This window comes from Eubalaena glacialis, chromosome 9, assembly GCF_028564815.1.
Source record: "Eubalaena glacialis isolate mEubGla1 chromosome 9, mEubGla1.1.hap2.+ XY, whole genome shotgun sequence".
In the NCBI taxonomy this organism is placed as follows: domain Eukaryota; kingdom Metazoa; phylum Chordata; class Mammalia; order Artiodactyla; family Balaenidae; genus Eubalaena; species Eubalaena glacialis.
The window spans coordinates 96395188-96421870 of NC_083724.1; positions in this window are offsets into that span (position 1 = coordinate 96395188).

The window sequence follows — 26683 nt, forward strand, 5'->3', positions numbered from 1 at the left end:
TGCGCCTTGAAGCTAAGTGAAAAACACTGTTGGTGTCGGGCTTATACACACGACAGGCATGGCTGTGAGAGGGAAAAAGAGGTGTCACGAAGAAACATGGTATTCCAGTTTCTGAGTCAGAGCTGATCCTGTCCTGTTCTATAGCTAAAGGGAAACTCAAAGTGAGGCCTAACTTCGAAGGAGGGCCCTGATATGCCTTACAGCGGGGTAGGCGTGCAACAGCTTCCATGAGGCCTTAGTCGCTCTCCTGCTTTAGTTGAACGCTAGTAAGCTTTTCAGGCCGCCTAGATCCCTCGCGGCAGCACTCGTTTCCGTACAAGGATACTGAGTACCCCCAGGCTCCCCTGGGCTTGCTGGGCCGCACTCAGACCCGTAGGCCCATCAGGGTGCCCCTGGGTAGGCCGAGTGAAGGGTAACCCGCTGCACTCTTCCTTGGGCGAGCTAGATATCCCCAGCTCACCAACGGCTTCATGAACACGGTTCTAGCAAGGCCAGCATACCATGGAAGTCGTCCTCGTTGCCCTAGTCTGAGCGGTACTGAGAAAAACTCTCTGCTTACAAGTCCTTCTAGGACCTCATCCCTGAAGTCACCGTATCTCTAGGAGAAAGGCAGCTTGCACAGCAACTTCCACTACAGCACAGTTTTGTGTGGAACACTTCAGGTTTTTGGGAGAGGCACAGGACCCTAGGAGACCTAGGGCAGTCTGTCATCGAAGCAGTTCGCTACACGCAGAGGGCCCTATGCAGAAAAGTTGAATCAGGGAAGAGCCAGGGAGGTAGCTAGGTCTCTTTTGACCTGCCAGTACCCACAGACACTTATGCTGCATGTCAATCTGGTGATGGTGCCTGATGCGACTGGCCTTGTTTTCCCACCTTGAAAGCTCTTCTTCTGCGCCTTGAAGCTCCCTTAAAAACACTGTGGTTGTCAGGCTTATACTCACGGCAGGCATGGCTGTGAGAGGGCAAAAGAGGTTTCACGACGAGACAGGGTATTTCAGTTTCTAAATCAGAGCTGATCCTGTCCTGTTTTATAGCTAAGGGGAAACTCAAAGTGAGCCCTCGCTTCGAAGGCGGCCCCTGATATGCCTTACAGCGGGGTAGGCGTGCAACAGCTTCCATGAGGCCTGAGTCGCTCTTCTGCTTTAGTTGAACGCCAGTAAGCTTTTCAGGCCTCCTAGATCCCTCGCGGCAGCACTCGTTTCCGTACAAGGATACTGAGTAGCCCCAGGCTCCCCTGGGCTTGCTGGGCCGCACTCAGACCCGTAGGCCCATCAGGGTGCCCCTGGGTAGGCCGAGTGAAGGGTAACCCGCTGCACTCTTCCTTGGGCGAGCTAGATATCCCCAGCTCACCAACGGCTTCATGAACACGGTTCTAGCAAGGCCAGCATACCATGGAAGTCGTCCTCGTTGCCCTAGTCTGAGCGGTACTGAGAAAAACTCTCTGCTTACAAGTCCTTCTAGGACCTCATCCCTGAAGTCACCGTATCTCTAGGAGAAAGGCAGCTTGCACAGCAACTTCCACTACAGCACAGTTTTGTGTGGAACACTTCAGGTTTTTGGGAGAGGCACAGGACCCTAGGAGACCTAGGGCAGTCTTTCATCTAAGCAGTTCGCTACACGCAGAGCGCCCTATGCAGAAAAGTTGAATCAGGGAAGAGCCAGGGAGGTAGCTAGGTCTCTTTTGACCTGCCAGTACCCACGGACACTTATGCTGCGTGTCAACCTGGTGATGGTGCCTCATGCGACTGGCTTTGTTTTCCCACCTTGAAAGCTCTTCTTCTGCGCCTTGAAGCTCCCTTAAAAACACTGTGGTTGTCAGGCTTATACTCACGGCAGGCATGGCTGTGAGAGGGAAAAAGAGGTTACACGAAGAGACAGGGTATTTCAGTTTCTGAGTCAGAGCTCATCCTGCCTTGTTATGTAGCTAAATGGAAACTCAAAATGAGCCCTAGCTTCGAAGGAGGGCCCTGATATGCCATGCAGCGGGATAGGCGTACAACAGCTTCTATGAAGCCTTAGTCACTCTTCTGCTTTAGCTGAAGGCTAGTAAGCTTTTCTGGACTCCTAGACCCCTCGCGGCAGCACTCGCTTCCCTACCAAGGCACTGAGCACCCCCAGGCTCTCCTGAGTCGAAGATCAACATTCAGACACGTAGACCCTTCGGAGTACCCGTGTCTGTGCCGAGTGAAGGAGAGCATGATGCACACTTCGTCGCGGGACCTAGATTTTCTCAGCTCACCAATAGCCTCAGGAACATGATTCTAGGAGGTGCAGCATGCCATGCAAGTCTGCCTGCTTACAGTAGTCCGAGCTGTACTGAGAAAAACTCTTTGCTTACAATTCCTTCTACCACCTCATAGCTGAAGTCAACCTACCTCTAGGAGAAAGTCGGCTTGTGGTCCAAGTGCAACTAGAGCACACTTTCTGGTATAATGCTCCAGGCTTTTGGAAGATGCCCAGGAGCCAGGACACCTAGGGAATTCTTTCATTTAGGCAGTTCGCTACACGCAGAACACCCGGCATAGGAAAGTGGATTCTCCAAGACCCAGGGAGTAGCTAGGTCTCTTTTGACTTGTTAGAAAGCACAGATGCTTCTTCTGCGTGTCAACCTGGAAATGGCGGCCTTAGGAGTCAAGCCTTGTTTTCCCGTCTTGAAAGCTCCATTCAAGCGGCCTTAAAGCTACCTGAGAAACACTGTGGTTGTGGGACTTGTATTCACTCCAGGCATGGCTCTGGAAGAACATGAGTTATCTCGAAAGAAAGCGGGTGCTTCCAGGCTCTGGTTAGGAGCATATCCTGCCCTGCACTAGAGCTAAGGGGAATCTTGACGTGCACTCTACCCTGGCCTACAGCTCTGATTTGCCCTCCAGAAGGGTAGTTGTGCAGCCTTTTCCTTGAGTCCTTAGTCACAGTTCTGCATTAGTTTAAAGGTACTAATCTTCTCAGGACTCCAGTCCCACTCGTGCCAGTACCCGTTTCCGTACAAGAACTCTGAGTACCCCAGGGCTCCCCTGGGCTTGCCGGGCCACACTCACACCCGTAGGCCCTTCACTGTGCCCCTCTGTAGGCCGAGTGAAGCATAACAAACTGCACTCTTTCTTGGGAAAGCTAGATTTCCTCAGCTCACCAGCAGCCTCTGGAACACGGTTCTAGCAAGTCCAGCATACCATGGAAGTCTGCCTCATCGCCCTATTCTGAGCTGTACTGAGCAAAACTCTCTGCTTTGAAGCCCTTCGAGGACCTCATACCTGAAGTCACCGTATCTCAAGGAGAAAGACGGCTTGCATTCCCACTTCCACTAAAGCACAGTTTTCTGTGTAACACTTCAGGCTTTGGGGACATGCACAGGGCTCTTAGGAGACCTAGGGCAGTCTATTGTCTAGGCACGTCGCTACATGTACAACACCCTGTGCAGAAAACTTGATTCTGGGAAGAGCCAAGTAGCTAGCTAGGTCTCTTTTGTCCTCTTAGAAACCACAGATACTTACGCTGCGTGTCAATCTGGAAACAGGACCTGATGGGACTAGCCTTGTTTCCCATCATGAAAGCTCCTTTTATGCGCCTTGAAGCTAAGTGAAAAACACTGTTGGTGTCGGGCTTATACACACGACAGGCATGGCTGTGAGAGGGAAAAAGAGGTGTCACGAAGAAACATGGTATTCCAGTTTCTGAGTCAGAGCTGATCCTGTCCTGTTCTATAGCTAAAGGGAAACTCAAAGTGAGGCCTAACTTCGAAGGAGGGCCCTGATATGCCTTACAGCGGGGTAGGCGTGCAACAGCTTCCATGAGGCCTTAGTCGCTCTCCTGCTTTAGTTGAACGCTAGTAAGCTTTTCAGGCCGCCTAGATCCCTCGCAGCAGCACTCGTTTCCGTACAAGGATACTGAGTACCCCCAGGCTCCCCTGGGCTTGCTGGGCCGCACTCAGACCCGTAGGCCCATCAGGGTGCCCCTGGGTAGGCCGAGTGAAGGGTAACCCGCTGCACTCTTCCTTGGGCGAGCTAGATATCCCCAGCTCACCAACGGCTTCATGAACACGGTTCTAGCAAGGCCAGCATACCATGGAAGTCGTCCTCGTTGCCCTAGTCTGAGCGGTACTGAGAAAAACTCTCTGCTTACAAGTCCTTCTAGGACCTCATCCCTGAAGTCACCGTATCTCTAGGAGAAAGGCAGCTTGCACAGCAACTTCCACTACAGCACAGTTTTGTGTGGAACACTTCAGGTTTTTGGGAGAGGCACAGGACTCTAGGAGACCTAGGGCAGTCTGTCATCGAAGCAGTTCGCTACACGCAGAGGGCCCTATGCAGAAAAGTTGAATCAGGGAAGAGCCAGGGAGGTAGCTAGGTCTCTTTTGACCTGCCAGTACCCACGGACACTTATGCTGCATGTCAATCTGGTGATGGTGCCTGATGCGACTGGCTTTGTTTTCCCACCTTGAAAGATCTTCTTCTGCGCCTTGAAGCTCCCTTAAAAACACTCTGGTTGTCAGGCTTATACTCACGGCAGGCATGGCTGTGAGAGGGCAAAAGAGGTTTCACGACGAGACAGGGTATTTCAGTTTCTAAATCAGAGCTGATCCTGTCCTGTTTTATAGCTAAGGGGAAACTCAAAGTGAGCCCTCGCTTCGAAGGCGGCCCCTGATATGCCTTACAGCGGGGTAGGCGTGCAACAGCTTCCATGAGGCCTGAGTCGCTCTTCTGCTTTAGTTGAACGCCAGTAAGCTTTTCAGGCCTCCTAGATCCCTCGCGGCAGCACTCGTTTCCGTACAAGGATACTGAGTAGCCCCAGGCTCCCCTGGGCTTGCTGGGCCGCACTCAGACCCGTAGGCCCATCAGGGGGCCCCTGGGTAGGCCGAGTGAAGGGTAACCCGCTGCACTCTTCCTTGGGCGAGCTAGATATCCCCAGCTCACCAACGGCTTCATGAACACGGTTCTAGCAAGGCCAGCATACCATGGAAGTCGTCCTCGTTGCCCTAGTCTGAGCGGTACTGAGAAAAACTCTCTGCTTACAAGTCCTTCTAGGACCTCATCCCTGAAGTCACCGTATCTCTAGGAGAAAGGCAGCTTGCACAGCAACTTCCACTACAGCACAGTTTTGTGTGGAACACTTCAGGTTTTTGGGAGAGGCACAGGACCCTAGGAGACCTAGGGCAGTCTTTCATCTAAGCAGTTCGCTACACGCAGAGCGCCCTATGCAGAAAAGTTGAATCAGGGAAGAGCCAGGGAGGTAGCTAGGTCTCTTTTGACCTGCCAGTACCCACGGACACTTATGCTGCGTGTCAACCTGGTGATGGTGCCTCATGCGACTGGCTTTGTTTTCCCACCTTGAAAGCTCTTCTTCTGCGCCTTGAAGCTCCCTTAAAAACACTGTGGTTGTCAGGCTTATACTCACGGCAGGCATGGCTGTGAGAGGGAAAAAGAGGTTACACGAAGAGACAGGGTATTTCAGTTTCTGAGTCAGAGCTCATCCTGCCTTGTTATGTAGCTAAATGGAAACTCAAAATGAGCCCTAGCTTCGAAGGAGGGCCCTGATATGCCATGCAGCGGGATAGGCGTACAACAGCTTCTATGAAGCCTTAGTCACTCTTCTGCTTTAGCTGAAGGCTAGTAAGCTTTTCTGGACTCCTAGACCCCTCGCGGCAGCACTCGCTTCCCTACCAAGGCACTGAGCACCCCCAGGCTCTCCTGAGTCGAAGATCAACATTCAGACACGTAGACCCTTCGGAGTACCCGTGTCTGTGCCGAGTGAAGGAGAGCATGATGCACACTTCGTCGCGGGACCTAGATTTTCTCAGCTCACCAATAGCCTCAGGAACATGATTCTAGGAGGTGCAGCATGCCATGCAAGTCTGCCTGCTTACAGTAGTCCGAGCTGTACTGAGAAAAACTCTTTGCTTACAATTCCTTCTACCACCTCATAGCTGAAGTCAACCTACCTCTAGGAGAAAGTCGGCTTGTGGTCCAAGTGCAACTAGAGCACACTTTCTGGTATAATGCTCCAGGCTTTTGGAAGATGCCCAGGAGTCAGGACACCTAGGGAATTCTTTCATTTAGGCAGTTCGCTACACGCAGAACACCCGGCATAGGAAAGTGGATTCTCCAAGACCCAGGGAGTAGCTAGGTCTCTTTTGACTTGTTAGAAAGCACAGATGCTTCTTCTGCGTGTCAACCTGGAAATGGCGGCCTTAGGAGTCAAGCCTTGTTTTCCCGTCTTGAAAGCTCCATTCAAGCGGCCTTAAAGCTACCTGAGAAACACTGTGGTTGTGGGACTTGTATTCACTCCAGGCATGGCTCTGGAAGAACATGAGTTATCTCGAAAGAAAGCGGGTGCTTCCAGGCTCTGGTTAGGAGCATATCCTGCCCTGCACTAGAGCTAAGGGGAATCTTGACGTGCACTCTACCCTGGCCTACAGCTCTGATTTGCCCTCCAGAAGGGTAGTTGTGCAGCCTTTTCCTTGAGTCCTTAGTCACAGTTCTGCATTAGTTTAAAGGTACTAATCTTCTCAGGACTCCAGTCCCACTCGTGCCAGTACCCGTTTCCGTACAAGAACTCTGAGTACCCCAGGGCTCCCCTGGGCTTGCCGGGCCACACTCACACCCGTAGGCCCTTCACTGTGCCCCTCTGTAGGCCGAGTGAAGCATAACAAACTGCACTCTTTCTTGGGAAAGCTAGATTTCCTCAGCTCACCAGCAGCCTCTGGAACACGGTTCTAGCAAGTCCAGCATACCATGGAAGTCTGCCTCATCGCCCTATTCTGAGCTGTACTGAGCAAAACTCTCTGCTTTGAAGTCCTTCGAGGACCTCATACCTGAAGTCACCGTATCTCAAGGAGAAAGACGGCTTGCATTCCAACTTCCACTAAAGCACAGTTTTCTGTGTAACACTTCAGGCTTTGGGGACATGCACAGGGCTCTTAGGAGACCTAGGGCAGTCTATTGTCTAGGCACGTCGCTACATGTACAACACCCTGTGCAGAAAACTTGATTCTGGGAAGAGCCAAGTAGCTAGCTAGGTCTCTTTTGTCCTCTTAGAAACCACAGATACTTACGCTGCGTGTCAATCTGGAAACAGGACCTGATGGGACTAGCCTTGTTTCCCATCATGAAAGCTCCTTTTATGCGCCTTGAAGCTAAGTGAAAAACACTGTTGGTGTCGGGCTTATACACACGACAGGCATGGCTGTGAGAGGGAAAAAGAGGTGTCACGAAGAAACATGGTATTCCAGTTTCTGAGTCAGAGCTGATCCTGTCCTGTTCTATAGCTAAAGGGAAACTCAAAGTGAGGCCTAACTTCGAAGGAGGGCCCTGATATGCCTTACAGCGGGGTAGGCGTGCAACAGCTTCCATGAGGCCTTAGTCGCTCTCCTGCTTTAGTTGAACGCTAGTAAGCTTTTCAGGCCGCCTAGATCCCTCGCGGCAGCACTCGTTTCCGTACAAGGATACTGAGTACCCCCAGGCTCCCCTGGGCTTGCTGGGCCGCACTCAGACCCGTAGGCCCATCAGGGTGCCCCTGGGTAGGCCGAGTGAAGGGTAACCCGCTGCACTCTTCCTTGGGCGAGCTAGATATCCCCAGCTCACCAACGGCTTCATGAACACGGTTCTAGCAAGGCCAGCATACCATGGAAGTCGTCCTCGTTGCCCTAGTCTGAGTGGTACTGAGAAAAACTCTCTGCTTACAAGTCCTTCTAGGACCTCATCCCTGAAGTCACCGTATCTCTAGGAGAAAGGCAGCTTGCACAGCAACTTCCACTACAGCACAGTTTTGTGTGGAACACTTCAGGTTTTTGGGAGAGGCACAGGACCCTAGGAGACCTAGGGCAGTCTGTCATCGAAGCAGTTCGCTACACGCAGAGGGCCCTATGCAGAAAAGTTGAATCAGGGAAGAGCCAGGGAGGTAGCTAGGTCTCTTTTGACCTGCCAGTACCCACAGACACTTATGCTGCATGTCAATCTGGTGATGGTGCCTGATGCGACTGGCCTTGTTTTCCCACCTTGAAAGCTCTTCTTATGCGCCTTGAAGCTCCCTTAAAAACACTGTGGTTGTCAGGCTTATACTCACGGCAGGCATGGCTGTGAGAGGGCAAAAGAGGTTTCACGACGAGACAGGGTATTTCAGTTTCTAAATCAGAGCTGATCCTGTCCTGTTTTATAGCTAAGGGGAAACTCAAAGTGAGCCCTCGCTTCGAAGGCGGCCCCTGATATGCCTTACAGCGGGGTAGGCGTGCAACAGCTTCCATGAGGCCTGAGTCGCTCTTCTGCTTTAGTTGAACGCCAGTAAGCTTTTCAGGCCTCCTAGATCCCTCGCGGCAGCACTCGTTTCCGTACAAGGATACTGAGTACCCCCAGGCTCCCCTGGGCTTGCTGGGCCACACTCAGACCCGTAGGCCCATCAGGGTGCCCCTGGGTAGGCCGAGTGAAGGGTAACCCGCTGCACTCTTCCTTGGGCGAGCTAGATATCCCCAGCTCACCAACGGCTTCATGAACACGGTTCTAGCAAGGCCAGCATACCATGGAAGTCGTCCTCGTTGCCCTAGTCTGAGCGGTACTGAGAAAAACTCTCTGCTTACAAGTCCTTCTAGGACCTCATCCCTGAAGTCACCGTATCTCTAGGAGAAAGGCAGCTTGCACAGCAACTTCCACTACAGCACAGTTTTGTGTGGAACACTTCAGGTTTTTGGGAGAGGCACAGGACCCTAGGAGACCTAGGGCAGTCTTTCATCTAAGCAGTTCGCTACACGCAGAGCGCCCTATGCAGAAAAGTTGAATCAGGGAAGAGCCAGGGAGGTAGCTAGGTCTCTTTTGACCTGCCAGTACCCACGGACACTTATGCTGCGTGTCAACCTGGTGATGGTGCCTCATGCGACTGGCTTTGTTTTCCCACCTTGAAAGCTCTTCTTCTGCGCCTTGAAGCTCCCTTAAAAACACTGTGGTTGTCAGGCTTATACTCACGGCAGGCATGGCTGTGAGAGGGAAAAAGAGGTTACACGAAGAGACAGGGTATTTCAGTTTCTGAGTCAGAGCTCATCCTGCCTTGTTATGTAGCTAAATGGAAACTCAAAGTGAGCCCTAGCTTCGAAGGAGGGCCCTGATATGCCATGCAGCGGGATAGGCGTACAACAGCTTCTATGAAGCCTTAGTCACTCTTCTGCTTTAGCTGAAGGCTAGTAAGCTTTTCTGGACTCCTAGACCCCTCGCGGCAGCACTCGCTTCCCTACAAAGGCACTGAGCACCCCCAGGCTCTCCTGAGTCGAAGATCAACATTCAGACACGTAGACCCTTCGGAGTACCCGTGTCTGTGCCGAGTGAAGGAGAGCATGATGCACACTTCGTCGCGGGACCTAGATTTTCTCAGCTCACCAATAGCCTCAGGAACATGATTCTAGGAGGTGCAGCATGCCATGCAAGTCTGCCTGCTTACAGTAGTCCGAGCTGTACTGAGAAAAACTCTTTGCTTACAATTCCTTCTACCACCTCATAGCTGAAGTCAACCTACCTCTAGGAGAAAGTCGGCTTGTGGTCCAAGTGCAACTAGAGCACACTTTCTGGTATAATGCTCCAGGCTTTTGGAAGATGCCCAGGAGCCAGGACACCTAGGGAATTCTTTCATTTAGGCAGTTCGCTACACGCAGAACACCCGGCATAGGAAAGTGGATTCTCCAAGACCCAGGGAGTAGCTAGGTCTCTTTTGACTTGTTAGAAAGCACAGATGCTTCTTCTGCGTGTCAACCTGGAAATGGCGGCCTTAGGAGTCAAGCCTTGTTTTCCCGTCTTGAAAGCTCCATTCAAGCGGCCTTAAAGCTACCTGAGAAACACTGTGGTTGTGGGACTTGTATTCACTCCAGGCATGGCTCTGGAAGAACATGAGTTATCTCGAAAGAAAGCGGGTGCTTCCAGGCTCTGGTTAGGAGCATATCCTGCCCTGCACTAGAGCTAAGGGGAATCTTGACGTGCACTCTACCCTGGCCTACAGCTCTGATTTGCCCTCCAGAAGGGTAGTTGTGCAGCCTTTTCCTTGAGTCCTTAGTCACAGTTCTGCATTAGTTTAAAGGTACTAATCTTCTCAGGACTCCAGTCCCACTCGTGCCAGTACCCGTTTCCGTACAAGAACTCTGAGTACCCCAGGGCTCCCCTGGGCTTGCCGGGCCACACTCACACCCGTAGGCCCTTCACTGTGCCCCTCTGTAGGCCGAGTGAAGCATAACAAACTGCACTCTTTCTTGGGAAAGCTAGATTTCCTCAGCTCACCAGCAGCCTCTGGAACACGGTTCTAGCAAGTCCAGCATACCATGGAAGTCTGCCTCATCGCCCTATTCTGAGCTGTACTGAGCAAAACTCTCTGCTTTGAAGTCCTTCGAGGACCTCATACCTGAAGTCACCGTATCTCAAGGAGAAAGACGGCTTGCATTCCAACTTCCACTAAAGCACAGTTTTCTGTGTAACACTTCAGGCTTTGGGGACATGCACAGGGCTCTTAGGAGACCTAGGGCAGTCTATTGTCTAGGCACGTCGCTACATGTACAACACCCTGTGCAGAAAACTTGATTCTGGGACGAGCCAAGTAGCTAGCTAGGTCTCTTTTGTCCTCTTAGAAACCACAGATACTTACGCTGCGTGTCAATCTGGAAACAGGACCTGATGGGACTAGCCTTGTTTCCCATCATGAAAGCTCCTTTTATGCGCCTTGAAGCTAAGTGAAAAACACTGTTGGTGTCGGGCTTATACACACGACAGGCATGGCTGTGAGAGGGAAAAAGAGGTGTCACGAAGAAACATGGTATTCCAGTTTCTGAGTCAGAGCTGATCCTGTCCTGTTCTATAGCTAAAGGGAAACTCAAAGTGAGGCCTAACTTCGAAGGAGGGCCCTGATATGCCTTACAGCGGGTTAGGCGTGCAACAGCTTCCATGAGGCCTTAGTCGCTCTCCTGCTTTAGTTGAACGCTAGTAAGCTTTTCAGGCCGCCTAGATCCCTCGCGGCAGCACTCGTTTCCGTACAAGGATACTGAGTACCCCCAGGCTCCCCTGGGCTTGCTGGGCCGCACTCAGACCCGTAGGCCCATCAGGGTGCCCCTGGGTAGGCCGAGTGAAGGGTAACCCGCTGCACTCTTCCTTGGGCGAGCTAGATATCCCCAGCTCACCAACGGCTTCATGAACACGGTTCTAGCAAGGCCAGCATACCATGGAAGTCGTCCTCGTTGCCCTAGTCTGAGCGGTACTGAGAAAAACTCTCTGCTTACAAGTCCTTCTAGGACCTCATCCCTGAAGTCACCGTATCTCTAGGAGAAAGGCAGCTTGCACAGCAACTTCCACTACAGCACAGTTTTGTGTGGAACACTTCAGGTTTTTGGGAGAGGCACAGGACCCTAGGAGACCTAGGGCAGTCTGTCATCGAAGCAGTTCGCTACACGCAGAGGGCCCTATGCAGAAAAGTTGAATCAGGGAAGAACCAGGGAGGTAGCTAGGTCTCTTTTAACCTGCCAGTACCCACAGACACTTATGCTGCATGTCAATCTGGTGATGGTGCCTGATGCGACTGGCCTTGTTTTCCCACCTTGAAAGCTCTTCTTATGCGCCTTGAAGCTCCCTTAAAAACACTGTGGTTGTCAGGCTTATACTCACGGCAGGCATGGCTGTGAGAGGGCAAAAGAGGTTTCACGACGAGACAGGGTATTTCAGTTTCTAAATCAGAGCTGATCCTGTCCTGTTTTATAGCTAAGGGGAAACTCAAAGTGAGCCCTCGCTTCGAAGGCGGCCCCTGATATGCCTTACAGCGGGGTAGGCGTGCAACAGCTTCCATGAGGCCTGAGTCGCTCTTCTGCTTTAGTTGAACGCCAGTAAGCTTTTCAGGCCTCCTAGATCCCTCGCGGCAGCACTCGATTCCGTACAAGGATACTGAGTACCCCCAGGCTCCCCTGGGCTTGCTGGGCCACACTCAGACCCGTAGGCCCATCAGGGTGCCCCTGGGTAGGCCGAGTGAAGGGTAACCCGCTGCACTCTTCCTTGGGCGAGCTAGATATCCCCAGCTCACCAACGGCTTCATGAACACGGTTCTAGCAAGGCCAGCATACCATGGAAGTCGTCCTCGTTGCCCTAGTCTGAGCGGTACTGAGAAAAACTCTCTGCTTACAAGTCCTTCTAGGACCTCATCCCTGAAGTCACCGTATCTCTAGGAGAAAGGCAGCTTGCACAGCAACTTCCACTACAGCACAGTTTTGTGTGGAACACTTCAGGTTTTTGGGAGAGGCACAGGACCCTAGGAGACCTAGGGCAGTCTTTCATCTAAGCAGTTCGCTACACGCAGAGCGCCCTATGCAGAAAAGTTGAATCAGGGAAGAGCCAGGGAGGTAGCTAGGTCTCTTTTGACCTGCCAGTACCCACGGACACTTATGCTGCGTGTCAACCTGGTGATGGTGCCTCATGCGACTGGCTTTGTTTTCCCACCTTGAAAGCTCTTCTTCTGCGCCTTGAAGCTCCCTTAAAAACACTGTGGTTGTCAGGCTTATACTCACGGCAGGCATGGCTGTGAGAGGGAAAAAGAGGTTACACGAAGAGACAGGGTATTTCAGTTTCTGAGTCAGAGCTCATCCTGCCTTGTTATGTAGCTAAATGGAAACTCAAAGTGAGCCCTAGCTTCGAAGGAGGGCCCTGATATGCCATGCAGCGGGATAGGCGTACAACAGCTTCTATGAAGCCTTAGTCACTCTTCTGCTTTAGCTGAAGGCTAGTAAGCTTTTCTGGACTCCTAGACCCCTCGCGGCAGCACTCGCTTCCCTACAAAGGCACTGAGCACCCCCAGGCTCTCCTGAGTCGAAGATCAACATTCAGACACGTAGACCCTTCGGAGTACCCGTGTCTGTGCCGAGTGAAGGAGAGCATGATGCACACTTCGTCGCGGGACCTAGATTTTCTCAGCTCACCAATAGCCTCAGGAACATGATTCTAGGAGGTGCAGCATGCCATGCAAGTCTGCCTGCTTACAGTAGTCCGAGCTGTACTGAGAAAAACTCTTTGCTTACAATTCCTTCTACCACCTCATAGCTGAAGTCAACCTACCTCTAGGAGAAAGTCGGCTTGTGGTCCAAGTGCAACTAGAGCACACTTTCTGGTATAATGCTACAGGCTTTTGGAAGATGCCCAGGAGACAGGACACCTAGGGAATTCTTTCATTTAGGCAGTTCGCTACACGCAGAACACCCGGCATAGGAAAGTGGATTCTCCAAGACCCAGGGAGTAGCTAGGTCTCTTTTGACTTGTTAGAAAGCACAGATGCTTCTTCTGCGTGTCAACCTGGAAACGGCGGCCTTAGGAGTCAAGCCTTGTTTTCCCGTCTTGAAAGCTCCATTCAAGCGGCCTTAAAGCTACCTGAGAAACACTGTGGTTGTGGGACTTGTATTCACTCCAGGCATGGCTCTGGAAGAACATGAGTTATCTCGAAAGAAAGCGGGTGCTTCCAGGCTCTGGTTAGGAGCATATCCTGCCCTGCACTAGAGCTAAGGGGAATCTTGACGTGCACTCTACCCTGGCCTACAGCTCTGATTTGCCCTCCAGAAGGGTAGTTGTGCAGCCTTTTCCTTGAGTCCTTAGTCACAGTTCTGCATTAGTTTAAAGGTACTAATCTTCTCAGGACTCCAGTCCCACTCGTGCCAGTACCCGTTTCCGTACAAGAACTCTGAGTACCCCAGGGCTCCCCTGGGCTTGCCGGGCCACACTCACACCCGTAGGCCCTTCACTGTGCCCCTCTGTAGGCCGAGTGAAGCATAACAAACTGCACTCTTTCTTGGGAAAGCTAGATTTCCTCAGCTCACCAGCAGCCTCTGGAACACGGTTCTAGCAAGTCCAGCATACCATGGAAGTCTGCCTCATCGCCCTATTCTGAGCTGTACTGAGCAAAACTCTCTGCTTTGAAGCCCTTCGAGGACCTCATACCTGAAGTCACCGTATCTCAAGGAGAAAGACGGCTTGCATTCCCACTTCCACTAAAGCACAGTTTTCTGTGTAACACTTCAGGCTTTGGGGACATGCACAGGGCTCTTAGGAGACCTAGGGCAGTCTATTGTCTAGGCACGTCGCTACATGTACAACACCCTGTGCAGAAAACTTGATTCTGGGACGAGCCAAGTAGCTAGCTAGGTCTCTTTTGTCCTCTTAGAAACCACAGATACTTACGCTGCGTGTCAATCTGGAAACAGGACCTGATGGGACTAGCCTTGTTTCCCATCATGAAAGCTCCTTTTATGCGCCTTGAAGCTAAGTGAAAAACACTGTTGGTGTCGGGCTTATACACACGACAGGCATGGCTGTGAGAGGGAAAAAGAGGTGTCACGAAGAAACATGGTATTCCAGTTTCTGAGTCAGAGCTGATCCTGTCCTGTTCTATAGCTAAAGGGAAACTCAAAGTGAGGCCTAACTTCGAAGGAGGGCCCTGATATGCCTTACAGCGGGTTAGGCGTGCAACAGCTTCCATGAGGCCTTAGTCGCTCTCCTGCTTTAGTTGAACGCTAGTAAGCTTTTCAGGCCGCCTAGATCCCTCGCGGCAGCACTCGTTTCCGTACAAGGATACTGAGTACCCCCAGGCTCCCCTGGGCTTGCTGGGCCGCACTCAGACCCGTAGGCCCATCAGGGTGCCCCTGGGTAGGCCGAGTGAAGGGTAACCCGCTGCACTCTTCCTTGGGCGAGCTAGATATCCCCAGCTCACCAACGGCTTCATGAACACGGTTCTAGCAAGGCCAGCATACCATGGAAGTCGTCCTCGTTGCCCTAGTCTGAGTGGTACTGAGAAAAACTCTCTGCTTACAAGTCCTTCTAGGACCTCATCCCTGAAGTCACCGTATCTCTAGGAGAAAGGCAGCTTGCACAGCAACTTCCACTACAGCACAGTTTTGTGTGGAACACTTCAGGTTTTTGGGAGAGGCACAGGACCCTAGGAGACCTAGGGCAGTCTGTCATCGAAGCAGTTCGCTACACGCAGAGGGCCCTATGCAGAAAAGTTGAATCAGGGAAGAGCCAGGGAGGTAGCTAGGTCTCTTTTGACCTGCCAGTACCCACAGACACTTATGCTGCATGTCAATCTGGTGATGGTGCCTGATGCGACTGGCCTTGTTTTCCCACCTTGAAAGCTCTTCTTCTGCGCCTTGAAGCTCCCTTAAAAACACTGTGGTTGTCAGGCTTATACTCACGGCAGGCATGGCTGTGAGAGGGCAAAAGAGGTTTCACGACGAGACAGGGTATTTCAGTTTCTAAATCAGAGCTGATCCTGTCCTGTTTTATAGCTAAGGGGAAACTCAAAGTGAGCCCTCGCTTCGAAGGCGGCCCCTGATATGCCTTACAGCGGGGTAGGCGTGCAACAGCTTCCATGAGGCCTGAGTCGCTCTTCTGCTTTAGTTGAACGCCAGTAAGCTTTTCAGGCCTCCTAGATCCCTCGCGGCAGCACTCGTTTCCGTACAAGGATACTGAGTACCCCCAGGCTCCCCTGGGCTTGCTGGGCCGCACTCAGACCCGTAGGCCCATCAGGGTGCCCCTGGGTAGGCCGAGTGAAGGGTAACCCGCTGCACTCTTCCTTGGGCGAGCTAGATATCCCCAGCTCACCAACGGCTTCATGAACACGGTTCTAGCAAGGCCAGCATACCATGGAAGTCGTCCTCGTTGCCCTAGTCTGAGCGGTACTGAGAAAAACTCTCTGCTTACAAGTCCTTCTAGGACCTCATCCCTGAAGTCACCGTATCTCTAGGAGAAAGGCAGCTTGCACAGCAACTTCCACTACAGCACAGTTTTGTGTGGAACACTTCAGGTTTTTGGGAGAGGCACAGGACCCTAGGGACCTAGGGCAGTCTGTCATCGAAGCAGTTCGCTACACGCAGAGCGCCCTATGCAGAAAAGTTGAATCAGGGAAGAGCCAGGGAGGTAGCTAGGTCTCTTTTGACCTGCCAGTACCCACGGACACTTATGCTGCGTGTCAACCTGGTGATGGTGCCTCATGCGACTGGCTTTGTTTTCCCACCTTGAAAGCTCTTCTTCTGCGCCTTGAAGCTCCCTTAAAAACACTGTGGTTGTCAGGCTTATACTCACGGCAGGCATGGCTGTGAGAGGGAAAAAGAGGTTACACGAAGAGACAGGGTATTTCAGTTTCTGAGTCAGAGCTCATCCTGCCTTGTTATGTAGCTAAATGGAAACTCAAAGTGAGCCCTAGCTTCGAAGGAGGGCCCTGATATGCCATGCAGCGGGATAGGCGTACAACAGCTTCTATGAAGCCTTAGTCACTCTTCTGCTTTAGCTGAAGGCTAGTAAGCTTTTCTAGACTCCTAGACCCCTCGCGGCAGCACTCGCTTCCCTACAAAGGCACTGAGCACCCCCAGGCTCTCCTGAGTCGAAGATCAACATTCAGACACGTAGACCCTTCGGAGTACCCGTGTCTGTGCCGAGTGAAGGAGAGCATGATGCACACTTCGTCGCGGGACCTAGATTTTCTCAGCTCACCAATAGCCTCAGGAACATGATTCTAGGAGGTGCAGCATGCCATGCAAGTCTGCCTGCTTACAGTAGTCCGAGCTGTACTGAGAAAAACTCTTTGCTTACAATTCCTTCTACCACCTCATAGCTGAAGTCAACCTACCTCTAGGAGAAAGTCGGCTTGTGGTCCAAGTGCAACTAGAGCACACTTTCTGGTATAATGCTACAGGCTTTTGGAAGATGCCCAGGAGCCAGGACACCTAGGGAATTCTTTCATTTAGGCAGTTCGCTACACGCAGAACACCCGGCATAGGAAAGTGGATTCTCCAAGACCCAGGGAGTAGCTAGGTCTCTTTTGACTTGTTAGAAAGCACAGATGCTTCTTCTGCGTGTCAACCTGGAAACGGCGGCCTTAGGAGTCAAGCCTTGTTTTCCCGTCTTGAAAGCTCCATTCAAGCGGCCTTAAAGCTACCTGAGAAACACTGTGGTTGTGGGACTTGTATTCACTCCAGGCATGGCTCTGGAAGAACATGAGTTATCTCGAAAGAAAGCGGGTGCTTCCAGGCTCTGGTTAGGAGCATATCCTGCCCTGCACTAGAGCTAAGGGGAATCTTGACGTGCACTCTACCCTGGCCTACAGCTCTGATTTGCCCTCCAGAAGGGTAGTTGTGCAGCCTTTTCCTTGAGTCCTTAGTCACAGTTCTGCATTAGTTTAAAGGTACTAATCTTCTCAGGACTCCAGTCCCACTCGTGCCAGTACCCGTTTCCGTACAAGAACTCTGAGTACCCCAGGGCTCCCCTGGGCTTGCCGGGCCACACTCACACCCGTAGGCCCTTCACTGTGCCCCTCTGTAGGCCGAGTGAAGCATAACAAACTGCACTCTTTCTTGGGAAAGCTAGATTTCCTCAGCTCACCAGCAGCCTCTGGAACACGGTTCTAGCAAGTCCAGCATACCATGGAAGTCTGCCTCATCGCCCTATTCTGAGCTGTACTGAGCAAAACTCTCTGCTTTGAAGCCCTTCGAGGACCTCATACCTGAAGTCACCGTATCTCAAGGAGAAAGACGGCTTGCATTCCCACTTCCACTAAAGCACAGTTTTCTGTGTAACACTTCAGGCTTTGGGGACATGCACAGGGCTCTTAGGAGACCTAGGGCAGTCTATTGTCTAGGCACGTCGCTACATGTACAACACCCTGTGCAGAAAACTTGATTCTGGGACGAGCCAAGTAGCTAGCTAGGTCTCTTTTGTCCTCTTAGAAACCACAGATACTTACGCTGCGTGTCAATCTGGAAACAGGACCTGATGGGACTAGCCTTGTTTCCCATCATGAAAGCTCCTTTTATGCGCCTTGAAGCTAAGTGAAAAACACTGTTGGTGTCGGGCTTATACACACGACAGGCATGGCTGTGAGAGGGAAAAAGAGGTGTCACGAAGAAACATGGTATTCCAGTTTCTGAGTCAGAGCTGATCCTGTCCTGTTCTATAGCTAAAGGGAAACTCAAAGTGAGGCCTAACTTCGAAGGAGGGCCCTGATATGCCTTACAGCGGGTTAGGCGTGCAACAGCTTCCATGAGGCCTTAGTCGCTCTCCTGCTTTAGTTGAACGCTAGTAAGCTTTTCAGGCCGCCTAGATCCCTCGCGGCAGCACTCGTTTCCGTACAAGGATACTGAGTACCCCCAGGCTCCCCTGGGCTTGCTGGGCCGCACTCAGACCCGTAGGCCCATCAGGGTGCCCCTGGGTAGGCCGAGTGAAGGGTAACCCGCTGCACTCTTCCTTGGGCGAGCTAGATATCCCCAGCTCACCAACGGCTTCATGAACACGGTTCTAGCAAGGCCAGCATACCATGGAAGTCGTCCTCGTTGCCCTAGTCTGAGCGGTACTGAGAAAAACTCTCTGCTTACAAGTCCTTCTAGGACCTCATCCCTGAAGTCACCGTATCTCTAGGAGAAAGGCAGCTTGCACAGCAACTTCCACTACAGCACAGTTTTGTGTGGAACACTTCAGGTTTTTGGGAGAGGCACAGGACCCTAGGAGACCTAGGGCAGTCTGTCATCGAAGCAGTTCGCTACACGCAGAGGGCCCTATGCAGAAAAGTTGAATCAGGGAAGAGCCAGGGAGGTAGCTAGGTCTCTTTTGACCTGCCAGTACCCACAGACACTTATGCTGCATGTCAATCTGGTGATGGTGCCTGATGCGACTGGCCTTGTTTTCCCACCTTGAAAGCTCTTCTTCTGCGCCTTGAAGCTCCCTTAAAAACACTGTGGTTGTCAGGCTTATACTCACGGCAGGCATGGCTGTGAGAGGGCAAAAGAGGTTTCACGACGAGACAGGGTATTTCAGTTTCTAAATCAGAGCTGATCCTGTCCTGTTTTATAGCTAAGGGGAAACTCAAAGTGAGCCCTCGCTTCGAAGGCGGCCCCTGATATGCCTTACAGCGGGGTAGGCGTGCAACAGCTTCCATGAGGCCTGAGTCGCTCTTCTGCTTTAGTTGAACGCCAGTAAGCTTTTCAGGCCTCCTAGATCCCTCGCGGCAGCACTCGTTTCCGTACAAGGATACTGAGTACCCCCAGGCTCCCCTGGGCTTGCTGGGCCGCACTCAGACCCGTAGGCCCATCAGGGTGCCCCTGGGTAGGCCGAGTGAAGGGTAACCCGCTGCACTCTTCCTTGGGCGAGCTAGATATCCCCAGCTCACCAACGGCTTCATGAACACGGTTCTAGCAAGGCCAGCATACCATGGAAGTCGTCCTCGTTGCCCTAGTCTGAGCGGTACTGAGAAAAACTCTCTGCTTACAAGTCCTTCTAGGACCTCATCCCTGGAGTCACCGTATCTCTAGGAGAAAGGCAGCTTGCACTGCAACTTCCACTACAGCACAGTTTTGTGTGGAACACTTCAGGTTTTGGGGAGAGGCACAGTACCCTAGGAGACCTAGGGCAGTCTGTCATCGAAGCAGTTCGCTACACGCAGAGCGCCCTATGCAGAAAAGTTGAATCAGGGAAGAGCCAGGGAGGTAGCTAGGTCTCTTTTGACCTACCAGTACCCACGGACACTTATGCTGCGTGTCAACCTGGTGATGGTGCCTCATGCGACTGGCTTTGTTTTCCCACCTTGAAAGCTCTTCTTCTGCGCCTTGAAGCTCCCTTAAAAACACTGTGGTTGTCAGGCTTATACTCACGGCAGGCATGGCTGTGAGAGGGAAAAAGAGGTTACACGAAGAGACAGGGTATTTCAGTTTCTGAGTCAGAGCTCATCCTGCCTTGTTATGTAGCTAAATGGAAACTCAAAGTGAGCCCTAGCTTCGAAGGAGGGCCCTGATATGCCATGCAGCGGGATAGGCGTACAACAGCTTCTATGAAGCCTTAGTCACTCTTCTGCTTTAGCTGAAGGCTAGTAAGCTTTTCTGGACTCCTAGACCCCTCGCGGCAGCACTCGCTTCCCTACAAAGGCACTGAGCACCCCCAGGCTCTCCTGAGTCGAAGATCAACATTCAGACACGTAGACCCTTCGGAGTACCCGTGTCTGTGCTGAGTGAAGGAGAGCATGATGCACACTTCGTCGCGGGACCTAGATTTTCTCAGCTCACCAATAGCCTCAGGAACATGATTCTAGGAGGTGCAGCATGCCATGCAAGTCTGCCTGCTTACAGTAGTCCGAGCTGTACTGAGAAAAACTCTTTGCTTACAATTCCTTCTACCACCTCATAGCTGAAGTCAACCTACCTCTAGGAGAAAGTCGGCTTGTGGTCCAAGTGCAACTAGAGCACACTTTCTGGTATAATGCTCCAGGCTTTTGGAAGATGCCCAGGAGCCAGGACACCTAGGGAATTCTTTCATTTAGGCAGTTCGCTACACGCAGAACACCCGGCATAGGAAAGTGGATTCTCCAAGACCCAGGGAGTAGCTAGGTCTCTTTTGACTTGTTAGAAAGCACAGATGCTTCTTCTGCGTGTCAACCTGGAAATGGCGGCCTTAGGAGTCAAGCCTTGTTTTCCCGTCTTGAAAGCTCCATTCAAGCGGCCTTAAAGCTACCTGAGAAACACTGTGGTTGTGGGACTTGTATTCACTCCAGGCATGGCTCTGGAAGAACATGAGTTATCTCGAAAGAAAGCGGGTGCTTCCAGGCTCTGGTTAGGAGCATATCCTGCCCTGCACTAGAGCTAAGGGGAATCTTGACGTGCACTCTACCCTGGCCTACAGCTCTGATTTGCCCTCCAGAAGGGTAGTTGTGCAGCCTTTTCCTTGAGTCCTTAGTCACAGTTCTGCATTAGTTTAAAGGTACTAATCTTCTCAGGACTCCAGTCCCACTCGTGCCAGTACCCGTTTCCGTACAAGAACTCTGAGTACCCCAGGGCTCCCCTGGGCTTGCCGGGCCACACTCACACCCGTAGGCCCTTCACTGTGCCCCTCTGTAGGCCGAGTGAAGCATAACAAACTGCACTCTTTCTTGGGAAAGCTAGATTTCCTCAGCTCACCAGCAGCCTCTGGAACACGGTTCTAGCAAGTCCAGCATACCATGGAAGTCTGCCTCATCGCCCTATTCTGAGCTGTACTGAGCAAAACTCTCTGCTTTGAAGTCCTTCGAGGACCTCATACCTGAAGTCACCGTATCTCAAGGAGAAAGACGGCTTGCATTCCAACTTCCACTAAAGCACAGTTTTCTGTGTAACACTTCAGGCTTTGGGGACATGCACAGGGCTCTTAGGAGACCTAGGGCAGTCTATTGTCTAGGCACGTCGCTACATGTACAACACCCTGTGCAGAAAACTTGATTCTGGGAAGAGCCAAGTAGCTAGCTAGGTCTCTTTTGTCCTCTTAGAAACCACAGATACTTACGCTGCGTGTCAATCTGGAAACAGGACCTGATGGGACTAGCCTTGTTTCCCATCATGAAAGCTCCTTTTATGCGCCTTGAAGCTAAGTGAAAAACACTGTTGGTGTCGGGCTTATACACACGACAGGCATGGCTGTGAGAGGGAAAAAGAGGTGTCACGAAGAAACATGGTATTCCAGTTTCTGAGTCAGAGCTGATCCTGTCCTGTTCTATAGCTAAAGGGAAACTCAAAGTGAGGCCTAACTTCGAAGGAGGGCCCTGATATGCCTTACAGCGGGTTAGGCGTGCAACAGCTTCCATGAGGCCTTAGTCGCTCTCCTGCTTTAGTTGAACGCTAGTAAGCTTTTCAGGCCGCCTAGATCCCTCGCGGCAGCACTCGTTTCCGTACAAGGATACTGAGTACCCCCAGGCTCCCCTGGGCTTGCTGGGCCGCACTCAGACCCGTAGGCCCATCAGGGTGCCCCTGGGTAGGCCGAGTGAAGGGTAACCCGCTGCACTCTTCCTTGGGCGAGCTAGATATCCCCAGCTCACCAACGGCTTCATGAACACGGTTCTAGCAAGGCCAGCATACCATGGAAGTCGTCCTCGTTGCCCTAGTCTGAGCGGTACTGAGAAAAACTCTCTGCTTACAAGTCCTTCTAGGACCTCATCCCTGGAGTCACCGTATCTCTAGGAGAAAGGCAGCTTGCACTGCAACTTCCACTACAGCACAGTTTTGTGTGGAACACTTCAGGTTTTTGGGAGAGGCACAGTACCCTAGGAGACCTAGGGCAGTCTGTCATCGAAGCAGTTCGCTACACGCAGAGCGCCCTATGCAGAAAAGTTGAATCAGGGAAGAGCCAGGGAGGTAGCTAGGTCTCTTTTGACCTGCCAGTACCCACGGACACTTATGCTGCGTGTCAACCTGGTGATGGTGCCTCATGCGACTGGCTTTGTTTTCCCACCTTGAAAGCTCTTCTTCTGCGCCTTGAAGCTCCCTTAAAAACACTGTGGTTGTCAGGCTTATACTCACGGCAGGCATGGCTGTGAGAGGGAAAAAGAGGTTACACGAAGAGACAGGGTATTTCAGTTTCTGAGTCAGAGCTCATCCTGCCTTGTTATGTAGCTAAATGGAAACTCAAAGTGAGCCCTAGCTTCGAAGGAGGGCCCTGATATGCCATGCAGCGGGATAGGCGTACAACAGCTTCTATGAAGCCTTAGTCACTCTTCTGCTTTAGCTGAAGGCTAGTAAGCTTTTCTGGACTCCTAGACCCCTCGCGGCAGCACTCGCTTCCCTACAAAGGCACTGAGCACCCCCAGGCTCTCCTGAGTCGAAGATCAACATTCAGACACGTAGACCCTTCGGAGTACCCGTGTCTGTGCGGAGTGAAGGAGAGCATGATGCACACTTCGTCGCGTGACCTAGATTTTCTCAGCTCACCAATAGCCTCAGGAACATGATTCTAGGAGGTGCAGCATGCCATGCAAGTCTGCCTGCTTACAGTAGTCCGAGCTGTACTGAGAAAAACTCTTTGCTTACAATTCCTTCTACCACCTCATAGCTGAAGTCAACCTACCTCTAGGAGAAAGTCGGCTTGTGGTCCAAGTGCAACTAGAGCACACTTTCTGGTATAATGCTACAGGCTTTTGGAAGATGCCCAGGAGCCAGGACACCTAGGGAATTCTTTCATTTAGGCAGTTCGCTACATGCAGAACACCCGGCATAGGAAAGTGGATTCTCCAAGACCCAGGGAGTAGCTAGGTCTCTTTTGACTTGTTAGAAAGCACAGATGCTTCTTCTGCGTGTCAACCTGGAAATGGCGGCCTTAGGAGTCAAGCCTTGTTTTCCCGTCTTGAAAGCTCCATTCAAGCGGCCTTAAAGCTACCTGAGAAACACTGTGGTTGTGGGACTTGTATTCACTCCAGGCATGGCTCTGGAAGAACATGAGTTATCTCGAAAGAAAGCGGGTGCTTCCAGGCTCTGGTTAGGAGCATATCCTGCCCTGCACTAGAGCTAAGGGGAATCTTGACGTGCACTCTACCCTGGCCTACAGCTCTGATTTGCCCTCCAGAAGGGTAGTTGTGCAGCCTTTTCCTTGAGTCCTTAGTCACAGTTCTGCATTAGTTTAAAGGTACTAATCTTCTCAGGACTCCAGTCCCACTCGTGCCAGTACCCGTTTCCGTACAAGAACTCTGAGTACCCCAGGGCTCCCCTGGGCTTGCCGGGCCACACTCACACCCGTAGGCCCTTCACTGTGCCCCTCTGTAGGCCGAGTGAAGCATAACAAACTGCACTCTTTCTTGGGAAAGCTAGATTTCCTCAGCTCACCAGCAGCCTCTGGAACACGGTTCTAGCAAGGCCAGCATACCATGGAAGTCGTCCTCGTTGCCCTAGTCTGAGTGGTACTGAGAAAAACTCTCTGCTTACAAGTCCTTCTAGGACCTCATCCCTGAAGTCACCGTATCTCTAGGAGAAAGGCAGCTTGCACAGCAACTTCCACTACAGCACAGTTTTGTGTGGAACACTTCAGGTTTTTGGGAGAGGCACAGGACCCTAGGAGACCTAGGGCAGTCTTTCATCTAAGCAGTTCGCTACACGCAGAGCGCCCTATGCAGAAAAGTTGAATCAGGGAAGAGCCAGGGAGGTAGCTAGGTCTCTTTTGACCTGCCAGTACCCACAGACACTTATGCTGCATGTCAATCTGGTGATGGTGCCTGATGCGACTGGCCTTGTTTTCCCACCTTGAAAGCTCTTCTTATGCGCCTTGAAGCTCCCTTAAAAACACTGTGGTTGTCAGGCTTATACTCACGGCAGGCATGGCTGTGAGAGGGCAAAAGAGGTTTCACGACGAGACAGGGTATTTCAGTTTCTAAATCAGAGCTGATCCTGTCCTGTTTTATAGCTAAGGGGAAACTCAAAGTGAGCCCTCGCTTCGAAGGCGGCCCCTGATATGCCTTACAGCGGGGTAGGCGTGCAACAGCTTCCATGAGGCCTGAGTCGCTCTTCTGCTTTAGTTGAACGCCAGTAAGCTTTTCAGGCCTCCTAGATCCCTCGCGGCAGCACTCGTTTCCGTACAAGGATACTGAGTACCCCCAGGCTCCCCTGGGCTTGCTGGGCCGCACTCAGACCCGTAGGCCCATCAGGGTGCCCCTGGGTAGGCCGAGTGAAGGGTAACCCGCTGCACTCTTCCTTGGGCGAGCTAGATATCCCCAGCTCACCAACGGCTTCATGAACACGGTTCTAGCAAGGCCAGCATACCATGGAAGTCGTCCTCGTTGCCCTAGTCTGAGCGGTACTGAGAAAAACTCTCTGCTTACAAGTCCTTCTAGGACCTCATCCCTGAAGTCACCGTATCTCTAGGAGAAAGGCAGCTTGCACAGCAACTTCCACTACAGCACAGTTTTGTGTGGAACACTTCAGGTTTTTGGGAGAGGCACAGGACCCTAGGAGACCTAGGGCAGTCTGTCATCGAAGCAGTTCGCTACACGCAGAGGGCCCTATGCAGAAAAGTTGAATCAGGGAAGAGCCAGGGAGGTAGCTAGGTCTCTTTTGACCTGCCAGTACCCACAGACACTTATGCTGCATGTCAATCTGGTGATGGTGCCTGATGCGACTGGCCTTGTTTTCCCACCTTGAAAGCTCTTCTTCTGCGCCTTGAAGCTCCCTTAAAAACACTGTGGTTGTCAGGCTTATACTCACGGCAGGCATGGCTGTGAGAGGGCAAAAGAGGTTTCACGACGAGACAGGGTATTTCAGTTTCTAAATCAGAGCTGATCCTGTCCTGTTTTATAGCTAAGGGGAAACTCAAAGTGAGCCCTCGCTTCGAAGGCGGCCCCTGATATGCCTTACAGCGGGGTAGGCGTGCAACAGCTTCCATGAGGCCTGAGTCGCTCTTCTGCTTTAGTTGAACGCCAGTAAGCTTTTCAGGCCTCCTAGATCCCTCGCGGCAGCACTCGTTTCCGTACAAGGATACTGAGTACCCCCAGGCTCCCCTGGGCTTGCTGGGCCACACTCAGACCCGTAGGCCCATCAGGGTGCCCCTGGGTAGGCCGAGTGAAGGGTAACCCGCTGCACTCTTCCTTGGGCGAGCTAGATATCCCCAGCTCACCAACGGCTTCATGAACACGGTTCTAGCAAGGCCAGCATACCATGGAAGTCGTCCTCGTTGCCCTAGTCTGAGCGGTACTGAGAAAAACTCTCTGCTTACAAGTCCTTCTAGGACCTCATCCCTGAAGTCACCGTATCTCTAGGAGAAAGGCAGCTTGCACAGCAACTTCCACTACAGCACAGTTTTGTGTGGAACACTTCAGGTTTTTGGGAGAGGCACAGGACCCTAGGAGACCTAGGGCAGTCTTTCATCTAAGCAGTTCGCTACACGCAGAGCGCCCTATGCAGAAAAGTTGAATCAGGGAAGAGCCAGGGAGGTAGCTAGGTCTCTTTTGACCTGCCAGTACCCACGGACACTTATGCTGCGTGTCAACCTGGTGATGGTGCCTCATGCGACTGGCTTTGTTTTCCCACCTTGAAAGCTCTTCTTCTGCGCCTTGAAGCTCCCTTAAAAACACTGTGGTTGTCAGGCTTATACTCACGGCAGGCATGGCTGTGAGAGGGAAAAAGAGGTTACACGAAGAGACAGGGTATTTCAGTTTCTGAGTCAGAGCTCATCCTGCCTTGTTATGTAGCTAAATGGAAACTCAAAGTGAGCCCTAGCTTCGAAGGAGGGCCCTGATATGCCATGCAGCGGGATAGGCGTACAACAGCTTCTATGAAGCCTTAGTCACTCTTCTGCTTTAGCTGAAGGCTAGTAAGCTTTTCTGGACTCCTAGACCCCTCGCGGCAGCACTCGCTTCCCTACAAAGGCACTGAGCACCCCCAGGCTCTCCTGAGTCGAAGATCAACATTCAGACACATAGACCCTTCGGAGTACCCGTGTCTGTGCCGAGTGAAGGAGAGCATGATGCACACTTCGTCGCGGGACCTAGATTTTCTCAGCTCACCAATAGCCTCAGGAACATGATTCTAGGAGGTGCAGCATGCCATGCAAGTCTGCCTGCTTACAGTAGTCCGAGCTGTACTGAGAAAAACTCTTTGCTTACAATTCCTTCTACCACCTCATAGCTGAAGTCAACCTACCTCTAGGAGAAAGTCGGCTTGTGGTCCAAGTGCAACTAGAGCACACTTTCTGGTATAATGCTACAGGCTTTTGGAAGATGCCCAGGAGCCAGGACACCTAGGGAATTCTTTCATTTAGGCAGTTCGCTACACGCAGAACACCCGGCATAGGAAAGTGGATTCTCCAAGACCCAGGGAGTAGCTAGGTCTCTTTTGACTTGTTAGAAAGCACAGATGCTTCTTCTGCGTGTCAACCTGGAAACGGCGGCCTTAGGAGTCAAGCCTTGTTTTCCCGTCTTGAAAGCTCCATTCAAGCGGCCT